We start from the raw sequence: 5876 nt of genomic DNA, 5'->3' as shown, positions 1-5876 counted from the left end.
CAGTTCTGAGGAAGGGTCACCGGACCCGAAACGTTAAGTCTCTTTTCTCCTTCACAGATGCTGCCAGACCTGCTGAGCTTTTTCAGCAACTTTGTTTCTGTTACCATTATCTTGGGCCTAGTGCCATTGAAAAAATTGGGAGAACTCACAGACTCATCAAATAACATCCTGATTCTGTTGATAAGTATGATTTCATAATTATGACCTGATATTGCAAAGGCTATGGGCCCCAACAACGTGGCAACAATCACACTGAAGACTTGGGTTCCAGACTCGCCACTCCCCTAGCCAAACTGTTCCAGTACAGTTACAACATTGGCATCTACCTAACAATATGTAAATTGCCCAGGTATGTCCTGTACACAAAAAGCAAGACAAATCCAACTCAACCAAATTCCGCTCCATCTGTTCACTCCTGATCATCAGTAAAGATATGGAAGGTGTCTTCAACAGCGCTATCAAGCAGCACCTGCTCTGCAATAACTTGCTCAGTGGCACCCATTTTAAGTTGTGCCAGGGCCACTCAGCTCCTAATCCCATTACAGCCTTGGTTCAAATATGGACAACAGAGCTCAATTCCAAAGGTGAGCATGGCATCAAGGAGCCCTTGCATAAATAGAGTAAATGAGAATTGGGGGAAAATTCTCTGATGGTTGGAATCATATCTAGTGCAAAGGAAAATGGTTGTGGTTGCTGAAGGTCTGTCATCTCAGCTCCATGACATATCTGCAGGAGTTCCTTAGGGCAGCTACTTCAAAAATCTTCCTTCCATCATAAGATCGGAACTGAGGACAATAGACAGAATGCCAAAAAGCAACAAGAACTTCAAATATCTATGATGTGGAAGTGCTGATGTTGGATTGGGATTGACGAGGTCAGAAATCACACGACACCCAGGTTATAGTCCAACAGGTTTATTTGAAATCACAAGCTTTCAAAGCCTCGCTCCTTATTCAGGTGTTAGTGAGAGAAGTGGCATCAGCCACAGAATTTATAAGTAAAAGATCAAAAGGTCGACTTGAGTGGTTTCATGATCTATAGTCCTTAGGGATCTTTTGTGCTTTCTTGCATTTCTGTAGAAACCACCAACAGCCAACTCAAAGTGCAGAGGATCTCCAAGATGATCGCACATATCAACACAGACATCAAGTTTCTTTTACTTATAAATTCTGTGTCTGATGCCAATTCTCTCACTAACACCTGAAGGAGAAGCAAGGCTCTGAAAGCTTGTGTTTTGAAATAAACCTGTTGGACTATAACCTGGTGTCGTGTGATTTCTGACCTTGTTCACCCCAGTCCAACACCAGCACCTCCACATCATGGCCACCATCGACATCGCCAACTACCAGCTCAACGTGGAGAGGATCTCCAAGAAGAACATGTATATCGACACAGACATCAAGTTTCTACAGAAATGCAAGAAAGCACAAAAGATCCAAAAAGGACTACAGATCACGAACCCACTCAAGTTGACTATTTGATCTTTTACTTATAAATTCCGTGTCTGATGCCACCTCTCTCACTAACACCTGAAGAAGGAGAGAGGCTCTGAAAGCTTGTGTTTTCAAATATCTAGATATTGACTGCTGTAGAAAAGCTGAGAAATGTCATCCAATGAGACGATTTCTTTCTTACTCAATTTAGCGATCAGTTAACATAGTCAGAGAGGGAATTCTGGATCCAATTATCTGTAATTACCTATTTGTGTTCCATATGATGAAAGTGGAAGAGGATCTAGAATTCAATAACTGTAAGTATCAATAGAATGAAAATACCAATGAGAGTAAAGGCATGTTATTTTAGCTGATATTTTAGTTTGAATTTGAATCAAGGAATCCAAAACTCTTTGTAATTCTTTAAATAATCAGTGGCAAAGATTTCCACAGATTCCCTTTGACAACCTCTAGTGGAAACAGGCTGCAAATGCAGGAATCTGCCCATGTATTTTTACTAATTTTTTATAAGTATCTCCAAAGAGTGAACTACAATTAGAACACTAAATAATTTTGACCAGTCAAAATTTGGTATGAATTACAATGGATTGAATCATTGAATAGTACAGTACAAGAGAGGCCCTTCAACCCATTGAGTCTGTACTGCCAAAAATATACTAATACCTACACTAGGCCCAGAGTCTTGGTTGTTATGACGTGTTCTTCTGAGTACTCTTTAAAAGTGGTGAGGTTTCCTGCGTCAACCACTCTCCCAGACAGTGCATTCCAGATGACCACCACCCTCTGGTTGAAAAAATGTTTCCTTTCACCCCCTCTAAATTTCCTGCCATTCACTTTAAAATCATACCCCCTTGTTATTGATCTTTCAACTAAGGGGAACAGCTGCTTTCTATTTACTGTCTATGCCCCTCATAATCTTATCCACATCTTTCAGGAGCCCCCTCAACCTTCTCTGCTCCAAAGAAATCAATGCGAGCCTATCCAGCCTCTCTTCATCACTGACATGCTCCATCCCAGGCAATGTTCTGGTGAATTTCCTCTGCACCCCGCCCAGTGCAATCACATCCTTCCTATAGCGCAATGACCAGAACTGCACACAGTATTCCAGCTGTGGCCTAACCAAAGTTCTGTAAAGCACTGACATGACCTCCCTGCTCTTATAAACTATGCCATTTCTGAAAGGTAAGCATCCTATACGCCTTCTTAACTGCCTTATTATCTTGTCCTGCCAGCTGCAGGGATCAATGGACAAGCACCTCAATATCCCAATGTTCCTCTGAGCTTCCTAATGCCTTGCAATTCATTGAATACTCCCTTGTCTTGTTCCTTCTTCCAAAGTGTATCACCTCATATTTTGAGGGCTAAGTGCCAATGTGTTACTGATCTGTCCAACTATCCAATCCATTCATATCCTCCGATAACTAAAGGCCTTCCTCCTCACTCTGAACCACCGGCCAATCTTTATGTCATCTGCAAACTGACCAGTCAATCCTTCCACATTCTCATCTACATCATTTATGAATATCACAGAAAATAAGGGACCCAGCGCTGCTCCCTGTGGTATGCATGACACACCTGGCTCCATTCACTCAAACAGCTGTCTACCATCACTCTCTATCTCCTGTCCCTAGGCTAGTTTTGAATAGTTTGTCCCTGACATTCCAGCTGCATCAGGCACTATTTGGAATGCATAGGAGCTTCCCAGTTTACAAGCATTGCACTTTCAAAAACATATGTGTGATTAGATTGCTGATACAAGCTCCCACAGTGCTGGCCACGTTTTCGTAAACTGTCCCTTACAGCTAGACAGTTTTGGATATTTCTTCTTCCAAAAAGAAACTAAAGAATAGTTTTTAAATCTCATGAATAGGAGTGAAAACAAAACCAAAATAAATCCTATTTGAGGAATGTCAGAAATGCCATCTATTTATTGCTTGCATGAGAACTTAGTTTTATTCTCTCACAGGACATGGGTGTCATTGACTGGCCAGCATTTATTGCCCATTCCACAAAATATCATCACCATGCACAAAGACCCTCTGAGCATTCTCAAACCAATACTGGAAACAGTGGACAGGCTAATAGCCATGTTCAGATAACGTCACCAACTGAGAAAGCTGCATATTTCAACGGCACATACTATGCAAAAGAAGTGCCTATGTGTAAAAACATCTTCAGATTGATTTTTGGGAGATAGAATTAAATATAAATGTAAGATAATTGAATCATATAAACATGTAGTACAAAAGAGGCCACCTGACCCATTGTGTATGTGACGACTGTTTAAAAACCCAGTTATGCTTAGACCCATAACATTGCTTTTTGTCCACAAACCTGCAAGTCACACTTCCTCAATGACAAGTACGAATCCCTTTTAAAATCATTTATGCAATCAACTTCTGCCATCTTTCTAGGTAAAGAGCTTCAGATCACAATAACTGTGAAATGAAATAAATTATTTTCATCTCTCCTTTAGATTCCACTAGCAGCAACAGTAATGATTTGATGTGATTTGATTTATTATTGTCACATTGTACCCAGATACAGTGAAAAGTATGGTATTGCATGTGAACCAGATAAATTATATCTTACATAAGTACATCAGTGTAATAGAATACAATGCAAAATATAGTGTCATAGCTGCAGAGAAGTTACAAAGAAAGATCAACTAATATATGACAGGTCCATTCATAAGTTTGATAACAGTGGGGAAGAAGTTGTTCTTAAATCTGTTAGTATGTATTTTGAAACTTTTGTAGCTTCTACCCAATGAAAGAGGCACCTGGCTGGGAGGGGTCTTTGATTATGTTGACTGCTTTCCCAAGGCAGTGGGAAGTACAACAATTACTGTAAAATGATTGGGGAATCCAGAGTTGTTTTTAGTTGAAGGACTTTAAAGAGTTAGTATCAATCCTAAAGGAATAAATTATACTCTTTGGATAAGAAATATTGGTCTGTGAAAGGAAGAAAGTTAATATACAACTGCTGTGTGGCACATAGACACCATAAACAAAGTCAAGAGAACTGCTGATAGTGAAGAAGGTTCTGGAAAGAAGAGCTCTATTTTGGGGAAGATTGCACAGGTGGAATCCCATTTCTGCACTGCTTGGAGGATTGGTTAGGCTGCCAACATCATCAAAGACCTATCCCACCCCAGTAATGCTCTCTTATAATCTCTTCCGTCAGGCAGAAGATGCAGAAGCTTGAACACGTGCACCTGCAGATTCAAGAACAGCTTCTTCCCTGCCATTATTTGACTGATGAATGGGCTCTAACTTCAAGTAATGTTGATCTTGTTAATGTTGATCTTGCCTAGCGCAGACACCCTGTGCGGTGCATCCTGTATGCCTTACTCTGCCCAAGATTTTTTTTTCATCCTATGATCTGTATGTCCTTGCTTACAATGATTTGCCTGTACTGCTCACAAACAAAGGTTTTCACTGTCCTTAGGTACATGTAACAATAAATCAAATCAAATCAAGAACATGGAATTAAGTTCTGTTTGGAGAAACTGTGTGGCTGAAACCAGGACCATATGGGAGAGTGGACTGCCTAAAACCTGAATAAGCCAAAAAAAACAGGTACAACAATGACTATGTGGTGAATTTTCCCACTTGCATTTGTTTGCAAGTGAGTTTCATAGTGTCCAGTCTGTCATGCTCTGGGGCACATTTTCCTCACAACTTTCCATGTTTCCCCACATTAATTAGGCAATCAAGCTGTTAGGCACATTGCTTAAGACAATCCACCAGGAACTTATAGTAACTCTGCCACTGCACATGCTCCTTATCAAGATTCATGGAGTACAGCTTGCAGTATCGAATGCATCATGACCACTCGGGGGCTCACAGCCACCTCATGTTCACAAATTACTGACCCGTCCTGCACTCTGTGCTTCCTATTCACTCAGTGGAAACACTCAACCAGCTCTCCTGCGCACATATGACCACTAAATGTTCTCGCATCCACTTCCAACATTCTCAGTCCTTCCTTTTTTCTCATTGCAAGTAAAACTGGCCAACTCCTTGAACTGATGTCTCCATAGCACCCTGCCTGACCTAGCTCCTATCCTTGAGCTGCTTGCACTTGACCTGCAGGACTTACTATTACTATGTCGTGTCATCGGCCAAAGCTCATGTCTGACGATGACAGTAACCCCCGACTGACCGCAGTCCTGCTTCACTTGACTGAGGACTCTTCCCCTTTGACTTTCACACATTGCCATTTTCTTCTGCTGTTTGCCAGACAGGTTTCTGGAATATGCTGTGCTCTAACATTCATTTAGCATGGGGGTCAAACAACACCGTATCCAGCCCCTGTCTGACCGACAGATTGACTATTCTGTGCCCCCCCAATTGTCACAAGCTACCTGTCCTCCCTCACTAAAAAGCAAGCTAAACCAAAAGAGCCTGTAATACAGTG

At 41.3% G+C, this 5876-nt stretch overlaps 1 long non-coding RNA gene across 2 annotated transcripts in view; it reads left to right on the top strand.

Annotated features, from left to right (window-relative positions):
* Nucleotides 1-5663, top strand: part of LOC125484425 — a 20517-nt gene extending 14854 nt beyond the window's left edge. For both annotated transcript variants that reach the window (XR_007263244.1, XR_007263243.1), the window contains exon 3: nucleotides 4905-5663. This is a non-coding gene — a long non-coding RNA (uncharacterized LOC125484425). The remainder of the gene's footprint in view (nucleotides 1-4904) is intronic.
* Nucleotides 5664-5876: the final 213 nt, after the last annotated feature.

The sequence above is a fragment of the Rhincodon typus genome, chromosome 11 (assembly GCF_021869965.1).
Source record: "Rhincodon typus isolate 14 chromosome 11, sRhiTyp1.1, whole genome shotgun sequence".
Classification (NCBI taxonomy): domain Eukaryota; kingdom Metazoa; phylum Chordata; class Chondrichthyes; order Orectolobiformes; family Rhincodontidae; genus Rhincodon; species Rhincodon typus.
Note: the sequence above shows the minus strand (reverse complement) of the source record. Positions and strands in the feature narration are given on the sequence as shown.